We start from the raw sequence: 25,810 nt of genomic DNA, 5'->3' as shown, positions 1-25,810 counted from the left end.
GCGGTGATGTCCGTATGTCCGTATGTCTGTGTGTGTGTGTGTGTGTGTGTGTGTGTGTGTGTGTGTGTGTGTGTGCGTGTGTGCGCGTGTGTATGTGCGTGTGTGCGCGTGCGTGTGTGTGTATGTGTGTGTATGCATGTATGTGACCCTCTTATAACTTTTGAACGGCTTGACTGATTTCATCGCGGTTGACGCCATTTGAAAGGGATTGACTAAACTTAGATTTTGAATACCATTTAGACCGATTCGAACCGGTAGATTTTGAGAAATCTCAAAAAAACTACAAAAAAAAATTTTTTGAAATGTGGTTTTTTTGGAATTACTTTTAAATGGCTCTACCGATCAATTTCAAAATCTAATCAGCCCTTAAGATCAAAAAACCACGTTGATCACCGCAAGCCCGGTCAAAAACGGTTGATTCGTTCGTGAGTTATCTTTGTCGAAAGAAAACCGAAAAAAGTGTTTTTTCGGAATTACTTCGAAATTCCTGGCTTGATCGATTTAAACTTGAAAGTTCTTCATGGGGATTTAAAAACTGCGTCGAATGCCGTCAACCGCGTGAAAATCGGTTTATTCATTTAAAAGTTATTGCTGTTTGAAAATTCAAAAAATTGTGTCTTATTAAACTGCTATTAGAGTTTTGAGCTTGAAGAGCTTAAGGGGTTAGGGGTAGTCAGAGGCACGAAAAAATGAGAATTTTCAGTATTTTTTTTTTGCTATTAAATCATGTTATTTTACAAAAGTAGTAATAGGGCATTATTATACAATGTTTTGACTTGAAGTCACGAAAATTTCAAAAAAAAAAAAAATTTAATTTCCAAAGTTACAGCTGTCTGTGTTGACCCAGTTCCAAAAAAAGGTCCTTGCGGTGACAATCATAAGTCCTTGGAGATTCATCTAAAATCAATCGGATGAAAAAAATTAGTTTTATAAATAGATAATCCTGGGCCTGATCGAAGGATTTTTTTTTTTTCAAAAATTAACAAAATGGCGGCCTCAGGAAATTTTTGTCTAGATTTTTAGGAAAAAATCAACAGTTAATTGGTCTTAAAAAATCGAAATTTTTGAGAAAAAAAAAAATCCTTCGATCAGGCCCGAGTTTATTATGTGTTCTAAAAGCTGTATAAATTTTATTAAAATCTACTGAGCGGTTTTCGAGTTACAGTTGTCACCAGTTCAAAAAACATAGTTTTGAGAAAAACGCGTTTAAAGTTTCACACTAGATTCACGTACAGAAATACGAATTATTAAATTACTTACATCGAGTCATCTATTCCTGGGCCATATAATAGTTCTTCAGCCACTGTGGAAGTTTCCAAAACATCAATTTGCTGTTGCCGACGAAGCATTCTGCCTTCCCGGGTGTTGTCGTTGGCGCGCTGATCTGCCACTTTTACACGTGCAGCGTCCAATTTTTCAGCATGCCGATGGGAATTAGACCCACAATTAAGTCCTAGGGTATCCATAATCATTAATAATGAATTTGTACCTTCATTAAATATACAAGTAGCTATGTATGCAGCAATTTGTACGATAGTAGAACTAGTATTCACGGTTTTTGGGCATATTTTCCACACTAGTTGGTTGAAGCTCTCATTATTATTCTGATTGAATCCACCTACACATTTTGAAAGTAAATTATCATTACTGAGATCGTCGTAAATTGGTTTAATAGCTTTTAAAACATCAGGAGGTAAGGGAGAATAATCTTGAGTATAAGTATCAAGCTCTCCACTTGCTTCAGCACGCTGGTAAGAGCACCAAGAATCTTCGCCTTTGGGACACATATCATGATTCGGATTTTCATCAGTCGAACCGTAGTAAAAAGTTGCCATAATAGCAGATTTCATATCTTCAATAGAATCGCAATGACGACGTATTGATAAACCATAGTACACAGTTAATTTGTCTATTACTTTTCCTGTAAGCCTACCTCTACCACCAAGACCTTTTTGTTTAGTTTTCAGAGTACGCAGTCGAGTCCCCATCCGCTTCTGAACATGGCCTATACATTCCTTTTTATTTATGGTTGTATTTTTGTAAGGATCTGCTTTTATAATTCCAGAATAGGATGACAATAGAACCCTAAAAGGGGGTTTCTTGAAGCTGCCGCTAGCTATCTGCTCCCGAGCGCTTTGAAGTACCCGAGCTCTCTTTGTTATTTGTCGAATAACTCAAAAACTAATTATCGGATCGACTTGAAATTTTCAGAGAATATTTTTAAGATATTACACATAACGAAAATGCAAAAAAAAAATTGATTTTTTGAAAATTCTGACTACCCCTAACCCCTTAAAATGACACAAAAATCATATTTTTAAGCTCGAAGAGCTCAAAAACGTAATATTTAATTATGAGCGCTTAAGTACAAAATGAGCGGGAAGTTGCAGGGATGACCTTTAGGGTCAACCGTCGTCCTAATTTTTTCGTTATCATTAATGATTAATAATTAATAAAAATTTTAGTCTCATTTAAAATTTTGTTGACCTAAAGTTTATAATTGAATATTAATTTCACCTTTTTAGTTCCATTTGCTATCAACGCGTATTTTTTAGATATTAAAACTATTATTTATATATACTATATAATATATATATTTTTATAGTCTAGTGTTCCTGTACATAGGGATAAAATCTACGATTCTATAGATCTGTAGTACGTATCGGCTCGTAATTCAAATCATTTGAAAATAACATTATATCATTTTCTTCATCGTACCATAAGGTATGAACTATTTATAATGCTTAAATATTAATGGAAAGTTTAAGTAAAAGATCCAAAAATGTAAATAAAACATAAATACTATTTAAAAGGAGAATTTGTGAAAATATTACACAGTTCTGCGGGTTTATGAATAATGTAAATGTAGTCTTTTCCAACCATCGAGCTTTGATCTTTTGTTAGTCATCAAATTTACAGTCAAGAATTCTAACTTTCACCTTTTTGTCAGCTAAAGAAAAAGAAACTTTGCATACATATTACTCATTATTTTTTAATTACTTTTTTAATATTGGTATTGATTTTTGGATGAAGTGAGGTTAGTATGAGTGAAAATCAATAATGGAGTTGTATAGTATTCTGAAATTCTTTGATTTTTTAGGCATATGGCTTTAAATTATATCGGACAGTATTCAATATAAAACAAGAATAGTTTTAGAATGAAAATAAATAAAATCTTATATTTCAAGGAAATGACTTTAAAGAGTTGTACAATTTTCAACTTGTGCGATAAAATTATGATAAATTATTTTTTAATTTTCTATTCTTTGAACAATTCAAAATCTATTTAGCTGGCCGACTTTGAAGTCTAATCAGATTAATAGTAGTAAACTTTCAGGATAATCACAAAAAGCCTTTAAATTGGCCGATTCTTTCTAAAGATATCTCATGACCAGAATTAGTTTATTTACGCACAGCAAAACAGATGTCAATCTAAGATTAGTTGTAAAAAATTTCTTCGATGACTTCAACTTTTTTTTTTGTTTGCTAATTTTATTATCGAAAGTTTAAAACTTTTTAATAGAAATTAAAAATTTTGATCATATAAGTGAAGTAGAAAAACTTATTTTATACTGACGATAAAAGCAATTAAATTAATTTTAGGAATTGATGGCTTTATGGATATAACAGAATCAAAATTTTATTCCAATAAGACTGCTCTAATCCTTGAAACAAATACTCAGGAATAATCTAAGAAACGTTTGATTCTGCAGGATAGCCTAAAAACTTTATGGTGTTTCCAAGTTCAAGGAGATCGTATAAAGAATAGTTTAAATATTTTAAAATTGTTTTTCAATTAATATCTATTTACTTTTTGTAAATTACTGGGCAGAAATTGTTGATTTGTGTAATAAAAAAATACTTCATTTAAAAGAAGTATGAATAAAAACATGAAAGATAAAAATTATAATTGAGTAATAATATCTCATAATGAATACATAAATAATTCATAATATTTTCGAAAAAACAATTTAAAACGTAGCCTAAAACACTAGGGTGATTGAAAAAATTACTCTGTAGTTTACACATAAACTTAAGACAACTTATAGTTATGAAATAAGAAGCTTTAATCAATGATTATTAAATTTTGTATCAATAACCCGGGTAAAAAAGATTATATATAATTATACATAATTATATATGAAAAATGGCCCTATATAATTATATATAATTCTATATAAATATAATTAGATATAATTATATATAATTATTTCTATAAAAATAAAAAAAAATTCGGCGTGCGCGGGGATCGAACCGGGGACCTGACGCTTGAAAGGCTGACGCGCTACCTGTTTATCTGTTTATATTTGTATTTTTACAAATATAAATAATGCTGTGAAGCGGGAAAGAATAGGAGTTACGGTAATTATTACGTGAAGCGTTCCACATTCACGTAACAGGATATTGGTAGGAAAGGATTGAGAAAGGAATGTGGAGAGGATAATCTTAATGTGAGTTTATAGAATATGCGAGAAAAAAAAATTATTAGATAGCTTGGACTGGGATTCGAACCCAGAACCTTCCGAAGACATGTCGGCTACTCTACCATTTGAGCTATCCGGTCTATACTAAATTTCATTTCGCTTATTCTATATAAATTAAGCCACACCGTCCATCTTACGGCAAGAATTTTTTTACAAATATAAATAATGCTGTGAAGCGGGAAAGAATAGGAGTTACGGTAATTATTACGTGAAGCGTTCCTGTTTGCCTAAGAGACTTACTTGTAGACCAGAGTTTGAAATAGTTACAAGTAATGCAAATCGTATACATAATCAATTTTTATAAGTTAACTTAATTAATACAGTTCCTATTATTTCATCCACAAAAAATACTATAGATTAATGATTATTAATCATTAGAGTAGCAGACTCTGAGATAAAAAAATTATATACAATCGTATATGATTCATATATAATTATATATGATTTCCATATAGTTGCACTGATAGAAGGATTTGTTTATATTTAATAACCCTGTTTAAAATTTCCAATAGGATCCAATCAAAAGCGACAAAAGCCACTTAGAAACCCATAAATTTTTTGGTTTCTAAGTGGCTTTTCTCGCTTTTGATGGGATCTTATTGGAGTTTTTTAACAGGGAAGCTTTATTAAATGTTAATAAATGATTGATGAGCTGTAGAAGAATTCGGTATATTACAATAAACGTTATTATAATGTAATATAATTAATGCAAATAATTTATAAAGATGATTTTTGTTTATAAGCAATCTTTATATCATATGACATTGCAAGTGAAACAAATTCACTTCAACAAAATATTTATCAACTTTTAATGAATATTTGTTAACTATTAATAAATACTTATTAACTATTAATAAATGTACTTTCCTCCCAAATAAATATTTGTTAAATGTTAAAAAAAAATTATTAAAATTTAATAAATTAAATAATTGTCTTTAAACAAATTAAATTTCTAATAGTTAATAAATCTTTTTATCAGTTTATATACGAAATATATATAATTTTATATAATCACATATAATTTCATGTAATTGTATATAATAATGTTTGTAAATTTTGTACAATTCTATAGAATTATATAAAATTATATATGATTATATATAATTATTGAAAAAATGTTACATCTAATTATATATTATTATATATATTTGAAGAGTTCAGTAATTCAAAGCCAACTTTCCCGATCCAAATTGACGGTAGACTAAATTTTAATTTTCATTAAATTTTAATTTTTACTTATTATCTATTTTCACCACATTATTATCGGTATGAGCACTCATACCATCCTTGGGTAAATATATCTAACAAAAATCTTTATTTAATTAAGATTAAGCAAAGATGTCATATTCTTTACTCAGTGAAACTTTTTTCGGCCACCGAAAAAATAACTCGGAAATGCTCAGACCAGGAATCGAACCTGGATCCTTTGGTGTCACGCCAACTGCTCTACCCTTAAGCTATCCGAGACACTGTCCGTATCTATCATTCGGTTACCTATTAAGACCCACTGAGTAATTCTTATACTAATTGACTATTTTGATGATGTATTTTTAGATGTTATTAAATACTTTAGACTTTAATCTTTTTACGAAGATTGTAGTCAATGTCTGGCCAGGCTTTTCGATAATTTCCATTTTTTATTCCGAAGATCGGTAAATAATACTGCTTCCAATTATATATTACTAGCTGTTACCCGCCCGCTCCGCTGGGCACTTAGAATTGTATTTTTAGATCTACACGGAAAAAAGTAAACTGTAATAAATAACAGTCGATTTATAATAAGTAATGATCAACTGCTAAAAATTACCATTTCAAACAGTAAAATCGTGATTTTACTAGTCACTTTATAATATTTACCATTTAAACGTTACAATTTACTCTTTACATGGAAGAAAATACTATTTAAAACAGTAATATTCGCTATGTAAATGTCTAAAATGTTTAAGTATAATAATTAACAATTCAGACTTTGATATTTATCATTTCGTACCTAAAAAATGATCTTAAGATATGTAAAAAGTATAAAATTGTAACGGGTGTTTATGCCGCTCAATTGGTCCCTTAAATTAAATTAATTAAAACAATAAACTAAACAAAATGAATCTAAATTAATAGATATAAGGGCGCCACCAGGATTTTTGATCACGTTTCCTGGAACCGGAACCAGAGCTGAGCTTATCTTACAGGGAGAGAGAGTGGAGGAAGGTGATCTGAAATAAATAAATTTTTATTTAACAATGGATCCAAAATTTATTAACAAAACAATTTAACAACTTTTAATCACACACTCACTCACACTATAATCAACTTATTTCTAGCGACGCGGAGAAATTAACTGCGAGACAAACAATATTTACAACGATACCTTTCCAAACGACGATTCGATGACTAGCTGGGATGTTCTAACTGACGGTCTCCCACAACCTGATTAAATCTAGTTGGGCTTTTTCTAACTAACGGTCTCCCACACCTGCCTAAAACTAAACTTAAAATTACTAGTCCACTAGACGACTGAACACAACTGACTCCACACACTTTTAACTCAATTTTAAGTCCACAGGACTACCAATACTTATAACACTATTAACACTCTCTATCACACATTACCCGTACAAATCTCACACACATAACCCGCTCACACACACTCTGAATTTATTTTACTTTTATTTTTGACTTATAAAAGTTATTACAAAAATTTAATATCAGAAAATTATTACATTAAATTTTTAACAAAAATTAATTCAGTCATCAGCTAGAAATTAAATTAAAAATTATTTCCACGAACAATAATTTAATTCCCAAAATTCCGAACAAAATCCGACGCATAAATTTATTCCAAATCAATCACGAGTTTAACACTCAACATTAAATAAATTTTTAGGAACAATATCGACGCATAAATTTATTCAAATTCAACTCGTAATTTTATTGTTAATATAAAAATTAATTCTTGTAAAATTCATCAATTAATTTTAACTAAAAATTCCCGGACTTAATATCCACGCCGATAAATACTTTTATAATTAATTCCAATAAAATAATAAATTTAATTATCGAAAAATAAATTCAGGAACTTAAGTTCAATATATAAAATAACCGCGTAGAATTTTCGATCAAATAATTAATTATTAAGTAATTTATTCCATTATAAAAATAAATTAACGAAAATTATCCACGGGTAAATCAATCTTAAATGCGCCAAAATTCAATAAAACAATTCTCAATAAATAATACAATGTTAAATAATTATTTCATTGTAATAAATAATGTTAATTAATAATAATTCAATTGTTCTTAATAAATTGTCGAGTAAAATAATTTCCAAGAATTTACGCGCTCAAAATGGACGCCAGTATTCGTTAGTGCGTAGTAACTTTGACCTTGGGTACAAGTTAACTGGGTTGTAAAATTCGACCGACGCTTGCCTGATCCGTGAGAAGACAAAGGAACTTTCTCGAAGAATTCAGTTCTCGGTTTTATTTTATTAAATAAAATAAATGCAACTAAACCGATCTTTCAGATGTTAAAAATTATTTATAATTAATCGAGTAAATTAATAAAATAAATTCTCACGACAATTAACACCACAAGGTCTTTGAGCAGTTCTCGGGTATAAACCCCCTTGAGGGACGCTCAACACCAACTAACGAATAAAAATTAATTGCAATTAAATAATTATTGAATTATTATTAATTATATTGAGAATAATTAATCAGAGGTGAAGTAAACCTGGTATAAACCTCGCGGTCCACTCCTAGCCCACAGAGTAATTATTGATACCTTTTGAATATACGACGATCTAACTCATTACTGGAGATTGAAGTCCTAGATGTTGTTGGCTTCTTACGTCTGGTAACTACTCCGGGGATTTGTCTTCTTTATTTCAGTGGCACACTGTCTGGCGGTTACACTACTTCTCCCTGTCACAACGCATGGCTCACCTATATAATAACCCCCAAAATACCCCCTCCTACTCTCTCTTTAGGCCCGAAGATCAAGACGCGCCAGTGCTGCGTCGAACAGTTGTCGATCTCTGGCGACTTATCAATTCAGGGTAATTTTACCCTGTTACAAAATAAAGTTAGTAAATTTCTAATACAAGCCACGTCAATATTTACAAAGTAAAATGGTAAATTTTAAACGCAACGCTAAAAATCAAACTGTAATTATTGACTTGCTTGAACTGGTAAAATGTATATTTTAAAAGTATAATTTTTACTGTTTGAAATGTTAAATTCTCCCAGAGTGAGACCCCCTTCTGTTTTATCTGAGTTCCCCTTCTCCTCATAATATGGACTATATATTGAAATGGCAATTTTTACTGTTTAAAACTGTAATTTTTTAAGATGAAAGAGTCGTTATTTACTATAGTGACAGCTACTAATCAATTATTTTGGATATTAAATTATAAATTGTGGCTTTTATACTTTCTACATTAAGTTCTGTAATATTTATATTTTTGCCACTCCGATGTCCGCTTTAATGTTTGAAACTATAAAAATTAACCGGAATCCGAGTGAATATTACAGTTTACTTTTTTCCGTGTAGACTTGAAATTTAATTGGAGTATTGTTTTGACTTGCACAGATTCCAAATTCCATCGGATTGGCCTGTACTTTTTATTCGTGTGATTATTCAAGCTAATATTTATTGTAACTTTCAATGTGCAATCACTATAACATTCCCGTGGCTATCTTCCAAAAATGAATAATAATTGACATGAAGAAAAAAATATTTAAATCGGTTGACCTTGAAGGCCATCCCTGTAATTTCCTGTTTCTCTTAAGATTTTATCAAATTTTATATCTGTAGGAACTGTATTTGAAGAATATGAATTTTTTGATAATTGCCACTCCCGCACTCCTATGTTGGGGAGGAATTTCGTAAGATCCTATTCGAGATGATTTCTACATTGTAAATAAAAGGTTCCAACAAAACTTCGAGTCCATAGAAACTTCGAGTCCATATTGTTTGAAAATGAGAGATTTTCATTGAAAACGCCCCCGCAATCCTTTTTGGTATTAGAATTTGAGAAAATCTATTCCCAGCTGAACTTGACATTATCCACGAAGATTCCTACTTAATATGGAAACTGTAAAAGTTACAATTTGGAAATTAAAATTTTAGATTTTAACACACCTACCCCCGCAATCCCAAGTTATTGGTTTTACCCATAATATTTAACTTTCTTAAGTAAACTGAAGTATACGGTCGTTTTCCAAAATATTCGTTATATTTTTTTACAAATTAATCTGTATTTGATTTTATTCTTTCCTTTTTTTTTAATGTTATTAATTTTTTTTCTTTATTCAACGTGCCAAAATGTATAATAAGTATTACATGAAAAGCCCAATTGTTCTATGCGTCTGATTATGTATCTTGGCATTAAACACGAGATGCCGGCACAAAATGGTCATTTCATGAAATACCTAGGCCGATAATGCAATTTAAATATTTTTCACTAAATGCCGACGCTTCTGGAAGTGCCTAGGTATTTCATGAAATGACGGATTTTGCAAAAAGACTACGACATATATTTTTACAAATATAAATAATGCTGTGAAGCGGGAAAGAATAGGAGTTACGGTAATTATTACGTGAAGCGTTCCACATTCACGTAACAGGATATTGGTAGGAAAAGATTGAGAAAGGAATGTGGAGAGGATAATCTTAATGTGAGTTTATATGCGAGAAAAAATTATTAGATAGCTCGGACTGAGATTCGAACCCAGAACCTTCCGAAGACATGTCGGCTATTCTACCATTTGAGCTATTCGGTCTATACTAAATTTCCTTTCGCTTATTCTATATATACTAGGGTGGGCCGAAAATCCGCTTTTTTAGAATTTCGTTTAGTAATAGCAAAAATATTGTTTATTAAGTTATAAAAAAATTTTGTGTGAAAGGAAAAAATTTTTGGTCAATATCTCAGGCTCGCCGATTGCAGTCAAAGATAAAAATGCTCAAAAAATTTTTTGATTAACTTATTTTAATAGGAAATTTTACGCTCTACAAAAAAGGTCCTTACACAAAATTACGTAGGACCCATAGATTCAGAGATAATCTCAATTTTAGTATCAAAATAGTAGATTTTCGCCATTAAAATAATCTTGTTAGTTTGAAATCTATTTATAAGTTCTCCATTCGACAGAAAATTAAATTTTCTATCAAAATGTTTCTTTGTAAAATTTTTTACGAGTGATAATTATTAAAATTATTCCAATTTTTGTTCAAAAAGTGGCATTTTCGACAGTAAATGAATTATATCTTGGTATAAAATGATTAATAAATCAATTATTTTCTTCAAAATTAAATTTTCTAAAAAAAAAAAGTTTTTATATTGAATCACGTGCCTTTAATATTTTTTATAATAATTAAAAATTTCCGATAAAAATTAGTATGACAATTTTCAAAGTTTCGTTTACGGTACATCTACTACTAGCGCTAGAGTAGACTTCTGCAAAGAGAGCAATCCGTTTGTCTTAGCGATTGCCAACAGATGGCGTTCTATATTGTCCTATAAATTTCTTTTTTCTCTTCAAATACTTTTCATTACAATACATAACCTTAAAAAAAAGTTTCCTGACATTTTGTGTTAAGTTCAATAGTTTACTTAAATTGGGACCTACGTTAAGAAAATAACTGTCACCAAATTATTATTATTTTTTTGTTGTTTTGTAAGTATACTTTATGGAATTTCTTAATTATCAATTTGAACATCGGCTGCAAATTTCTAATATTGTTTCTCCATACTGATTTTATTAACAGTAGTACAAAGCACTTTCTCAAAATGTCAGCGTGTTCTATATTTGGAGAGCCAGAGAAATTACCCAAGGATCATTTTCCAAGCAAGGAAGACATTCCGAGGTATTGTAATTACCTAAGACAAGGAAGAAAAAACGAGAATCAATTTGAGCCATCACTTTTTGAAATTGCAAGTATTGTAGCTACAGACGTAGAGAAGTTATTCTCTATGATAACTGTCCCAACAGTTTCAACGAAACGAATTATCCAATTACTAATTGCTCAACATGAAAAATATTTGAAAGCTAAAAAAATAGTGATTAATAATTGCCATTCTTCGTCATCTGGACAGCAAAAAATTAATGATTACAGGACTGATTCAAAAAAACTATTCGATGTAAGCTCTTGTAAATGTATTGAATTCAGTATCTGCAATTGTCCAGAAGAAAAAAAAATACCTGTCACTAAACATGAATTTCTCGCAGATCAGAGAATTACACGCTTACGAAAAATCTCTCAACAATTTTTGTACATCCCAGAGCCGAATGATGAATATACAGAACGTTTACCTCGTAGTATCTCAGATTTAAACCAAAATTTGGTATCTTATCTTCTAATTCATCATTCAGTGAAATAAATTTTTCTCAAAAATCGACTTCTTCCATTAACAGTACTTCGTCGAAAAACAATTTAATTGTATGAACTAAGCTACAGACAAAGAAGAAATATGGATTTTAATCTCGTTCAAAGTCAAAATAGAATTGAATTCAAAGAAACTGCTCTTACCAGCCAAAGGTATAACTTAAGTGCTCGTGCCACTGCAGCCGTTGTAATATCGACTCTATTAGACATAGGACTGATTACTAAAACTGATAAGAATTTGATTACATTTTATACCAAGATATAATTCATTTACTGTCGAAAATGCCACTTTTTGAACAAAAATTGGAATAATTTTAATAATTATCATTCGTAAAAAATTTTACAAAGAAACATTTTGATAGAAAATTTAATTTTCTGTCGAATGGAGAACTTATAAATAGATTTCAAACTAACAAGATTATTTTAATGGCGAAAATCTACTATTTTGATACTAAAATTGGGATTATCTCTGAATCTATGGGTCCTACGTAATTTTGTGTAAAGACCTTTTTTGTAGAGCGTAAAATTTCCGATCAAAATAAGTTAATCAAAAAATTTTTTGAGCATTTTTATCTTTGACTGCAATCGGCGAGCCTGAGATGTTGACCAAAAATTTTTTCCTTTCACACAAAATTTTTTTATAACTTAATAAACAATATTTTTGCTATTACTAAACGAAATTCTAAAAAAGCGGATTTTCAGCCCACCCTAATATATACATCTACATAATTATAAATGAATTACATATGCCTCTATATAATTATATATGAATCATATATAATGCTATATAGTTTTTTTTTACTCGGGTATGCCTTTATATGAGTATATAAGTCTACTGATGTGCTGATAAGGGTATGAGTATATCAGACTATATGAATCCATATCAAGTTATATCAACTCTGATCAGGGATTTTTTTTTTCAAGTTTATCAAAGTATATATAACTTTATAAGGTTATATCAGGCCATATCAGGACCTATTAAGGAATAATGTAAAATTATATATGAGCATATCAAGCTATATCGAGTCTGATATAGACATATCAAATTGATAAGGCTTGATTAGGCCAATTTTCCTATCAGGCCATATCAGGACATATCAAAAATTAAATATGGACATATCAGATCATATCAGGCCAGATATGAACATATCAAAAATTTTTATATGGCCTTATCAGCTCATATCAAGTCGGATCAGAATATTTTTTCACGGGGCATCAAAAAGTTTTTTGGTAATATTTTGTTGAATTTAAGTTAACTATGATTAATTTTTGAGTTTTTGTTGAATAAAAATTTCCAAGAAATTAGCATTTTTAACGTCTCGCTATAAAAATCAATGATTTTCAAAAAGTCGCGCGCGCGCGATGTGTGTGTGTGTGTGTGTGTGTGTGTGTGTGTGTGTGTGTGTGTGTGTGTGTGTGTGTGTGTGTGTGTGTGTGTGTGTGTGTGTGTGTGTGTGTGTGTGTGTGAGTGAGTGAGTGAGTAAACTCCTTATAGCTTTTAAACGGCTTGATCGATTGAAACGCGGTTGGCGGCATTTGAAAGGGTTCCTTTGCCATTAGATTTCACGTGAATTTGAATCAATTCACTTCGGTAGATTTTGAGAAATCTCAAAAATAAAATCTTCAAAAAAACGGGTTTTTGAGATAACTTCTAAGCCAATGTATCGATCAATTCCCAGTCTGGGCTGTCTGATTATTTTTTCAATTACGGAAAAATCCCCACTAAGTAGGTCCCCCCTTCTTTCTATCCGTTCTTTCCCAACTCCCTTAAAATTTGCTTTGATATGGCTCTAATGAGCTCTTAAGCTTGGAAAAAAACATTAATTGCCGCATACCGCATCAAATCGCCCTGATTAAAAAAAAAGTATTGAGACAAAGGAAAAAGTATTGAAAAGAATTGGTTTTCTAGTCAATCCAATTCTTTTCAATACTTTTTTCTTTGTCTCAATACTTTTTTTTATTCAAGGCGGTTGATTCGTTCGAGAGATATTTAATTTAAAAAAATTCCAAACAAGTGTTTTTTTTTTTAATAACTTCCCTAGTGGTTTAGAATCATGGTGGGACCACTGTGAAAGTGGAATAACCGAGTATTTATGGTAGGATCACGATATTTTCACCGTGGTTTTGTTCCATTTGGCCACAGTGGGTGCTCCGTATTTTCACAGTGTATAAATGATGCATTTACAAAATTATCGTAGTGTATCTACGGTGGTTTCACTTTCAATGATCACGGTGACTCCACTGAAAAAACACGGTGACTCAATTGATTCTTTAGGAGTATTGGAAGTAGTGAGAGTACTGAGATACCACAATGAATCCACTGTCTATGACCAACCACGTTACATCCACGATGTTCAGACTCTTAATACACAGAAAAAAAGAAATATTTGATCGAAATAAGATTTATTTGAGCCAAATATATAAGATAGTTGGATATGGCCAAATAAATATTTATTTCTGGTAAATATATAATATATTTGAGCGATTTAGTTGCGTCAAATAAATAGTTTATTCATGGTAAAGATATGGTTTATTTGTGGTAAATAAATCATAGTTGACGACAATAATGAACTTTTAAAATTTATTGTAACATTAAAGTTAGCTGTCACTTGACCAATTTTTAATTTTATTTAACAAATAAATTAATTCTAAAAAATTATTTTTTAAAAATCGCATTTTTAATTTTTTAAAATTTCTACATGTCAATTTTTTTCTCTTTTTTTTTTGCCATAATTTATTTGTTAACAAAAGTTCTACAAATTATTAAATATCTGCTAAATTATTTTTATCAATTCCCTGATAAAAAAAAGTATTGAGACAAAGAAAAAAGTATTGAAAAGTATTGGTTTTCTAGTCAATCCAATACTTTTTTCTTTGTCTCAATACTTTTTTTTATTCAGGGTTTTCGAAAATTATAATGGCTTTAAAATGAAAAAAAAATTATTTTTTATTCTTTTAGTTGAATAATGAAATATTTTCCGTGTCTTCTATTGAATGAAAGTGTTAATTGTAGGTTAAGGATTATTTAGATTTGTTTTCGTAAAATATAATATTTTAAGCACCTTACGATATAGGTTAGGTATGACTTTTTTTAAACCCCAATTAATGAATAGTTATTAACTAATATTATTTATGCAAACACTATTATGTATGCAAATAAACTATTTTTTGAAACGTCGCTTTAGCTTAAGTTGCAATCAAAACATTCAAGTTTTGTTTTCAACGTTCAAGTGACGCCATGAGAGCAGTAGTTGAGAGTTTTAATGCCAAAGATGTCGTTGTTTCGGACAAACTTAGCATCTTTACCACAAATAAATGATATATTTCTGACAAATAATAAAATAATTCGAGTCAACTGTTATATTTACTTGTACCAAATATATATGGTTGTCATAAAGAAATATTTAAAAAAACGACTTAAATAAATTAATTTATTTGAGACAAATAATTCTTTTTTTCTGTGTAATGATAATGCTTGCCAAGACTAAACATGGATTATTTTGTAGATTAAACCGGAAAAAAACACACTATAAATGTTTAATTTACATCGTTTACATTTTTAATTCATCCACTGTAAAGCTACTTATTTTCAGTTAAATTAATAGAATTATTCAAACTGCTTCTAGAAACCAGAATAAAATTATTTTCATGGTTGAATATTGGGTTAAGTTAGAACAGCTCAAGAATAAAAAAGTTGAATTAAAATTTGTATTTTTAAATCTCAGAGCTCGAAAATTTTTCCTCACAGAATTATGTAAGGGTTTTATTATACACAATAAACTTTCTATGGTAAATTTAGACGAATCGCTGAACATTGAGTGTTGATTTTTTTTTTTTACTTCAAATTCATATAATTGTAAAAATATTTAAATTTATTGTAATAATAATTATAGTTGTATTAAATAACTTCTTCTTCAAAAAAATAATAATCTTAAGATTTTCTGCCTAGTTAATTATTAATTATGTTTTTAACAAATGACAGAAGTTTTTATTTTTGTAGGGTCGCAGTATATAAAAAAACAAATTTTTTGCGCCAAGAAAATTTTAAGGATGACAAAAGTTATTTTGGAGCAAGAAGAAATTTTCTTGACTCAAGGAAATTTTCTTGGCTCAAGAAACTTTGACTTCATTCAAGAAATTTTCAATCTTCCTTAATGTTTTCTTAAGCCAAGAAAATTTACACTCCAGTCTAGAATTTTTTTTTTTCAGTGTACTCGGACGGAACAGCAGTATTATTGAATTGCTACGTTATGACTTTTATTGTCAAATCTTTCTCAAGCAAAGAATAGTAAATCAGTCTTATAAGACATCAAGATCATAAAAAATCAAATCCAAAGTTGGTCATTATATTATAATTCGAATGACACAAATTTTGACGGAAGAAATGAGTTATTTTTAGTTTTCTATTTGATAACAAAAATTTTTAACTAATTTTTAAGTGTCTCAATAATAATTCAAAATAAATTTTTACACTGAAAGAAAAAATTTATTTTGAAAAAAATTAGCAATATATTAATGAGAAATTTATTTGTTGAAAATTTTAAATAATTTGATTTCTTAGCTGAAGAAATAAGAATTTTTCTCATAGTAATTTTCTTGTTGGAAAAAAGTTTTTTAAATTACAGAAAAAAATAATATAAAAAAATAAGATTTAATAAAATTTACGGTTAAATCGTTTTGTAGATAATAAATGATCTTTTTGTACTAGAAAAACTGCGTAGAATGTTCCAAATCACATAAAAAAGAATTGATTTGATCGGACGATATCGCAATTAAAAATTTTCAAAAAAGTATATTTTCAACAAACACTAGATTTTCAAGCTCGAAGTTCGAAAATGTAGAGAAGTTGTGTTTTTGAGCTCGAAGAGCTCAAAAGTTCGGAATAGATAATCCGAACAAAAACAGTTTCACTGTAAAAAAGTCGCGCCAAGTCCACGTTCATAAGACTATTAGGAAAAAAAAAATTTTTTTTTTCTTTACAAAAACATACAAAATAAAAAAATTAAAAAATCCAAGTAACCGATATGATTGTTTATGATTTTCGGAAATTAAAAAAAATTTTATTGTAAATTAAAAAATTAAAAAAACAATTTTAGAACGTATTTAGTGTGCGTGGTTGCAAAATATTTTACTTTTGATGAAATTCGTAAAATCTATTTACTAGGACTTTAAAAAAATTGAAATACACAATGACGCACACCAAGTACGTTCTAAAATTTTTTTTTTTATTTTTAAATTTACAATAAAATTTTTTAATTTCCGAAAATCATAAACAATCATATCGGTTACTTGGATTTTTAATTTTTTATTTTGTATGTTTTGTAAAGAAAAAAAACGTTTTTTTTTTCCTAATAGTCTTATGAACGTGGACTTGGCGCGACTATTTTACAGTGAAACTGTTTTTGTTCGGATTTTAGTATTTTTTGTAATTATAATGAAAATTTACAATTGATAACAACTTAAATCTCGTGTTGACTGCATTTTTTACTGCAAACTATCCCCTTGAAGCTACAGTTTATGTAGATGTAATTCCAGTGCACCCTGGCGGTCGTAAATGTAAGCTGTGAATTACTTTTTTTAACTGTAGTTGCTTATCTATAGGAGGATTACTACACATTTTTATTTTATCTAGTCTGTGGCGCTGACCTTTCTCCATCAAAAAAAAGTCAGGATCGAAATTTATGAGCGAGCTATAGTATGTGCTGATAAAATTTAATAATTTCAAGTAAATAAATTGTTATAAGTGAATATAATTAATTAATACGGTGAAATAAATTATGAATTACTGTTATGATAAACAAATTGGGTAAAAAAAGTACCGTAGAATTAAATAAAATTTCGCAGCCTCAAAAAACCGTTCTGCTTACAGTAAACATAGTCGGTAGTCTGGCGCTCCGTTTACAACGGATTTGAACGGAACTTGGCGCCAGATTCTACCGAATCTGTGAATTTTTCAAGCGTTTTGAACTTGTACATAACGGGAAGTTCCAGGGATGGCCTGCCGGGTCAGCCGTTTTCCAGATTTTTTTATTTGCGGGTTGAGTTTCATCTTTTAAAATTTTCAACTTGAAGAGTTCGTTTTACAGTTTACTTGATGTTATTACTGCTGTTATCTTTTTTTCTGAAAAATAATAATATACTGGAGATTTTTTTTAATTAGTTTGTCACAGGGTTTTTATTCCCTGTGTGCGTCCCTCCCTGCGCCTAAATTTGGCAACAGATCCACACTCGGTGTGTCTCTGAATTCATTATTTTATATTTATTTATTAATTTATTCATTGAATTTATTACTATTAGTATTATTTATATTTGAAATTTCTAATATTATTGTTATTAATTTAAGAATTAATTCTATCTTTATTTCAGACATTTATAATTAATTATTTATAATTTATTATTATTATTATTATTATTATTATTATTATTATTATTTGTATGCATTGCCGTAAATCATTGTCATATAGTACCTAATTTTACTATGAGTGATAAATCATAGCCTTTACTCGCACGGGTGAGGCCCTACAATATCGATCGCGAGCAAAGAGTTTATTGAATTAGGGAAAATGGCTAGAGAGGCCATTGTTGTTGAACACGAGGCCTCAAACGGTTTACGGTGACAAAAATAGAGCAGACACGCGGTGGCCCGCTTGGTGTGAGGTATACACGCGGGACCTCCGCTATTGTAAGGAGTGTGGATTTGGTGCCTTGGGTTGAGTTTCCTTTTTGGTGAGTACTCACAAGTTGAGATCGATTAATATCCGCACACCGCTGTCTCCTGGCTTAAATAATTTATTCTTTTATTGTTTAACTAAATTCACTATCGATTTATCGGGTCGATCCCGTAGCGAGTAAGGGTTATTTTAAGGGAACACTTGTACCTATCCCGAAAGCCTCGTGTGGGTCCCTGAAATGGCCAACAATTACTAATCAAAGTACTACACTTACATTAATTATTATTACGTTCGTAAATAATATTGAAAGGCTAATATCTAAAATTATCGTTTATATTGGTTTAATTGTTTGAAATCTATTATATTTGTTCCATAAAGGATTTATTCTGTTATTTGGAAAGCAGATTTAGTTTTAAGTAACACCGTTTATGAATAAATAATTTATTTTTGTTAATATTTTCTGATTCATTAATGATTTATTTTATGTAAGTTACTTCCCGGATTACTTCCCTGTCATCCGTCCTTCATTTTAGCAGGATCTTTCGGAATATTACATAGATTTAATGACTTATTGTTTCTTACTCTGTATTTTACCCTAATTTTATTTTAATTGTACTGCAACCTGCGCTTTTCGTCCGCATTAACTCGAATCGTTGATTGATCGTCCGGCGCGGCCCCTGGAATTGTTATTATTTTTTTGGTAATTTTTCATAAAAATTATCTGGCGTCCAAATGTGCACTAACCCAGCCTGAGGGGTTTCCGGGTTAATTTATTATATATTTAAAAGATCAGACCTGAATGAATAGGCATGAGTCTTCAGATCTAATCAGGCATGAACAGGTCTGATCGAACATGAACAAACCTGTTCATATCTGACCAGGCCAGGTCTATGAGAAAACAAAAATCTCGAGCCGAGCGGGATTCGAACTGTAGACTTCGCATTCTCTAGACTAATCCTCGACCTGTTGATCTAATAAATTACCTTGATGGTTGGGTATCTTTCAAACTTGTTCAAGTAATTTAAATCGTATCCATGGTGTATCTGTACAGTCAAAAAAATCCATAGCTAATAATTTAATTATTAGTTATAAATAATAACATGTCAAGATCATTTTTTTCGAACTACTATTTGTTTTTTTTGTTCCTCCATTAAAATATTGTTCTGTATACAGAAGAAAAATTCCCTTCAAGTTTGATCCCGTAATTTTTATTATATAATTATAAATTATATATAATTTTACATAGCTCCATATGTAATTCATACACAATTATCTATAGTTCCAATATATATTTATGTATAATTCCGTGTACAAATATATGTATGAAAATATGTAAATATTTTCTCTCGTATCAAAAGATAAATTCAATGAAAGAAGTTCTGAGTTACCAATTGATACAATAAATCATCATATAATTGGAAAAGTAGAGATCATAAATGAAACTTACAACTACAAAAAACGAATTGATAAAAGATTATATACCTGAAACTTATAAATTAAAAGAAACTTTAAAAAACGTTAAAATTGATAAATATATTATAGACAATACAAAATACTTTTATCATTAGTAAAAACAAGGACGGGCTGTAACTTATAAGTTTTTTAAACTTCCCGGAAAAAAATTTTCAGACATGACCATGCCTGTTCATGTAGGATCAGACTTGAAAGCAGTCATGGTCATGTATGATCATGCCTACCCATGTCTAAGGCGTTATATACTTCAGGCCTGACCATGCGTGAACAGACATGAACAAGCTTGATCATGCCTGAACGTATTCAAATTTCAGGTATGATCATGTCTGATCTCCTATGGGCAAGATCATACCTGAAATCAGGCATGACCAGGTCTGAACGTATTTTACTTTTCAGGCATGACCATGTCTAATTTCAAGCCTGATTATACATGAACAGGTTGATCATATCTGAACATGTTTTCCCGGGATATTGTAATATTATTTTTTTGATGACCATAAAGAATAAGTGAATATCACAACCATCAATGTGTTTTTTGATATTTATGTATAATGCAGCTCGAAGCAATTATTCCAGTTAACAGTTATCAATAGATTTTTGTTCAGAATTGGGGAATATTTAATTTTACGATTGTCATTACATATGTTTTGATTTTGTTTCTAGGACGTTGGTTTTTATACTTTGAGGTCGAGTTAGAATTTTTGTAGAGCAGAACTATAATAAGTCACTCGGTTTCGTCTGACGTGCGAATGTAGTTTTAATCCTTTGAGACTTCTAGTCTAGAGTAGATTGCAAAGGGCAATCTGAGATGCTAGCACTTCGTAGTGGAAGAATCCGGTAGAAGCGAGTTGTAATTCAGTTTTTTATATATTTTAACAAAAAATATCTAAAAATTGGTTGACTACGGAGGCCATCCTTTATACTTCTCGCTCATTTTCGAACGCAACGCTTGACAATATATTTAATTTAAATTTGTAAGCTCGAAGATACATATTTTGAAATGGCTATAACTTTCGAACGCGTCGTTCGATTTTGATTTGCTTGGCGACATTCAATGCAACTTTTTGTGCATAAACAAGTGTCTCTGGTGTTTGGAGTTGATTAGTCAAAAATTTTGAAAGTTTTTTTATAAAAAACTTAAAGAAAATTTTTTTTTTATTTTTGTTTCTTAAATATCTTTGAAACAGCTTTACTGATTGATATCAAAATCTAATCAAATCGAAGTTTCAATGAACTCTTGCGAACGTCATCTTGCTTATCTTGATCGGTTGATTTGTTCTTAAGATATCGTACGACAAAATTTTATTTATATACACACACATGGTCGGGCGTCTAGCTAGGAATAGTTAGAACAGCTTCCTAAGACTTCAAAACGTGGAGATCTGATAAGAATTCGCATTTTCAAAATCGTACCAAAATCAGTAACTTTCCTACTTTCAAAAACTATTAATTTTCACAGCAGGAAGTTGAAAAAATTTGTTTTTCAGCATAGAAGAAATGAAAAAATAATAGTACAACTAGGATTTTTTTTTTTTTTTAATCTGAATATCCAATTATGAGACATCCGAACAAAAACAGTTTCACTGTAAAAAAATCGCGCCAAGTCCACGTTCATAAAACTATTAAGAAAAAAAATTTTTATTTCTTTACAAAAAGATATAAAATAAAAAATTAAAAAATCCAAGTAACCGATATGGTTGTATATGATTTTCGGACATTAAAAAAAATTTTGTTGTAAATTTAAAAATTAAAAGAAACAATTTTGGAACGTATTTAGTGTGCCTGGTTACGAAATATTTCACTTTTTATGAAATTCCTAAAATCTATCTACTAGGACTTTTAAAAAAAATTGAAGTACACAATGACGCACACCAAGTACGTTCCAAAATTGTTTCTTTTAATTTTTAAATTTACAACAAAATTTTTTAATGTCCGAAAATCATATACAACCATATCGGTTACTTGATTTTTTAATTTTTTATTTTATATCTTTTTGTAAAGAAATAAAAATTTTTTTTCTTAATAGTTTTATGAACGTGGACTTGGCGCGATTTTTTTACAGTGAAACTGTTTTTGTTCGGATTTCGGTATTTTTTGTAATTATAATAAAAATTTGCAATTGGTACCAACTTAAATCTCAATTTGGCTGCATTTCTTATAGCAAACTATCCCCTTGAAGCTACAGTTTATGTAAAAATAATTGCAGCGCACTCTGGCGGGTGTAGATGCAAGCTGTGAAATTTATTTTTTTAACTGTAGTTTCCCATCTATTGGACTATTACCATGCATTCTCGAATTACTTAGTCTGTGGCATGTCACTTTTTACATCGAAAAAAAGTCAGGATCGAAATTTTTGAGCTTGCTATAGTTTGTGCTGATAAAATTTAATAATTTCAAGTAAATTAATTGTTATAATTGAATATAATTAATTGATATCAGTAAAATAAAGTATGAATTACTGTTATAATATAAAATTTAGGAACAAGATGTACCGTAGAATTAAATAAAATTTTGCAACCTCGAAATACCGTTCTGCTTACAGTAAACACACTCGGTAGTCTGGCGCTCCGTTTACAACGGATTTGAACGGAACTTGGCGCCAGATTCTACCGAATCTGTGGATATTAAATTCATTTTTACACTTTTTCATCGTTAATAAGGTTTTAAAATCGATAATTTGTCATTTAATCTGCTAAAAAATTTCTCTAATTCATATTTTTAATTCCATTTTTCGCAGGATAGTATTTTTTTCATTAAAATTATGGTGTTCTGATATACGATTTTGTTAATTTAAAAATAATTGTACGACTTGATACAATTTTTTTAATAACTTCTCGAATTTTTAAATATTCATCATTTTTATAGGGATGGGTTAAACAGTTAATCATTTTGATAAAACACCTGTGTAATTTCAGTTAAATAGAATCTTGTTTAAGAAGTTTTAGTCTTTTAAAGATATATTTTTAAATTTAATCCATTACTATGAAATATCGTTATAAAATTCATCATCTGCTTGAATTTTTTAAGTAGATTACAGTACACCTAAAGTGAAAAATATTAGGTCAAGAATAAATTGATTATGAAGATAAATTAATGAACGTAAGAAGGATGACGTATGAAGCATTTTGAAGAATGAGCGCAGATAACGTATGCGTCAGCTGGTACATCTTCTGGAATCTCGAAACCAATAGTTACATTATATGCCACGGCATTGCTGTCATGGTTTGCAGCAGCTTGACTTTATGTCTCTCATTCTCATACACATGCACAAGTTTATTAGGTATGGATATAAAAGGTATAGAAGATGCATTTCTACGTCAGCTCTTTTGTAGATCTCACTTAATTTTATTATAAATGCTTAATACTGTTTTGTATTACTTTAATATTTTTTATTATAAACTAGAAAAAAAAAAATTAGGAAAACGGTTGACCCTGAAGGCCATCCCTGCAACTTCCCGCTAATTCCATACTTAGGCGCTTAAAATTGCACCAATGACGTTTTTGAGCTCTTCGAGCTCAAAAATACAATTTATGGGTTATTTTGAGCTCTCCGAGCTCAAAGAGATTGCTTTCTTATGCTTTAAAGCTCTTCGAGCTCAAAAGTCTGATAGAGATTTGATGACACTATTTTTTGAATTTTTGAACCGCAATAACTTTTGAATGAATAAACCGATTTTTACGTGGTTAGAAGCATTCGACGCAGTTTTTTAAGCCTCACAAAGAATCTTAAATTTTGTATTGATCGCGCTAGGAATTTTGGAGTTATTCCGAAAAAACACTTTTTTCGGTTTTCTTTCGTTCACGATATCTCTTGAACGAATCAACCGATTTTGACCGGACTGATGGCGATCAACGTGGTTTTTTTAAGGTTAAGAGCTGATTAGTTACTGGAATTGAACCTTTAAGCCGTTTAAAAGTTATTCCAAAAAAACCACATTTGAAAAAAATTTTTTTTTCAGTTTTTTTAAGATTTCTCAAAATCTATTGATCTGAGTCGGTCCAAATAGTTTTCAAAATCTAAGTTTAGTCAAGCCCTTTCGAATGGCACCAACCGCGATAAAATCGGTCAAGTCGTTCAAAAGTTAAAAGCGGTTCACATACTTTCACACACACACACACACACACACACACACACACACACACACACACACACACACACACACACACACACACACACACACACACACACACACACACACACACACACACACACACATACAGACACCGTGACAACCTCGCGGGGATAGTCAGGGAAGCTTCCTGTGACCTTCAAACGTCGAGATCTGATGAAAACTCGATTTTTGCAAAACGGGGTGAAAACAATAACTTCCCGATTTTTGAAAATCTTCGATTTTCATAGCGGGAAGTTAAAAATTAGGAAAACGGTTGACCCTGAAGGCCATCCCTGCAACTTCCCGCTACTTTCGTAATTAAGCGCTCAAAATTGCACGTATTAAAATTTAGAGCTCGAAGAGCTCAAAAATATAATTTTCGTGTAGTTGTGAGCTCTCCGAGCTCAAAAGTCTGATAAAAGTTTAATAAAACACTATTTTTTGAATTTTCAAACCGCAATAACTTTTGAATGAATGAACCGATTTTTACGCGGTTGGCGGCATTCGACGCAGTTTTTCAAATTCTATGATACATTTTTAAACACAAATCAAGAATACTGAAAGTTTCGGTGTAATTCGAAAAAAACACTTTTTTTCGATTTCTTTCGTCAACGATAACTCACGAACGAATCAACCGGTTTTGACCCGATTGGTGGCGATCGACGTGGCTTTTTGATGTTAAAAGCTGATTAGTTTTTGGGATTGATCGGTCGAGCCGTTTAAAAGTTATTAAAAAAAAAACCACATTTGAAAAAATTTTTTTTCGAAGTTTTTTTAAGATTTCTCAAAATTTATTGGTCCGAATCGGTCCAACTTGTATCAGAATCTAAGTTTAGTCTAACCCTTTCGAATGGCACCAACGGCGATCAAATCGGTCAAGCCGTTCAAAAGTTATGAGAGGTTTACACACACACACACACACACACACACACACACACACACACACACACACACACACACATACAGACGTACAGACACCATCGCGGGAATAGTCAGGGAAGCTTCCTAGGACCTCAAAAGATCTGATGAAAACTCGATTTTCGAAAAACGGGGTAAAAACAATAACTTCCCGATTTTTGAAAATTTTCAATTTTTTTAGCGGGAAGTTAAAAATTAGAAAAACGGTTGACCCTGAAGGCCATCCCTGCAACTTCCCGCTAATTCCATATTTAGGCGCTTAAAATTACACTTATGACGTTTTCGAGCTCTTCGAGCTCAAAAATATAATTTATGTGTTATTTTGAGCTCTCCGAGCTCAAAGAGATAGCTTTGCTATGCTTTTGAGCTCTCCGAGCTCAAAAGTCTTATCAAAATTCGATGAAACACGATTTTTATAATTTTCAAACTGCTGTAACTTTTTAATAAATCAACCGATTTTCACGCGGTAGGCGGCGATCGATGTGGTTTTTTAAGCTCTATAAATAATTTAGAACAAAAAAATTGATGTGATGAAAAATTTCGGAGTTATTACAAAACAACACTTTTTTCGATTTTTTTCGACAACGATATCTCACGAACGCATCAACCGATTCTGACGCTCTATGTGGCGATCGATGCGGGATTTTAAGGTTAAGAGCTGCTTAGTTTTTGAAGTTGATCGGTTCAGCCAATTCGGAGATATTTAAAAAAAATGAAAAAAAAAAACAACTTTTTTTGTCACTTTTTTTCACTTTATTTGCAATTT

At 30.3% G+C, this 25,810-nt stretch overlaps 1 long non-coding RNA gene across 1 annotated transcript; it reads right to left on the bottom strand.

Annotated features, from left to right (window-relative positions):
- Positions 1 to 696: 696 nt before the first annotated feature.
- LOC123259760 lies at positions 697 to 1,620 on the bottom strand. Its single transcript, XR_006508315.1, has 2 exons — positions 1,261 to 1,620; positions 697 to 897 (listed from the first exon to the last, which is right to left on the bottom strand). It is a non-coding gene; the product is annotated as an uncharacterized LOC123259760 (long non-coding RNA).
- Between the last annotated feature and the right edge of the window lie 24,190 nt (positions 1,621 to 25,810).

Source organism: Cotesia glomerata, linkage group LG2 (assembly GCF_020080835.1).
Source record: "Cotesia glomerata isolate CgM1 linkage group LG2, MPM_Cglom_v2.3, whole genome shotgun sequence".
NCBI classification, from domain to species: Eukaryota; Metazoa; Arthropoda; class Insecta; order Hymenoptera; family Braconidae; genus Cotesia; species Cotesia glomerata.
Note: the sequence above shows the minus strand (reverse complement) of the source record. Positions and strands in the feature narration are given on the sequence as shown.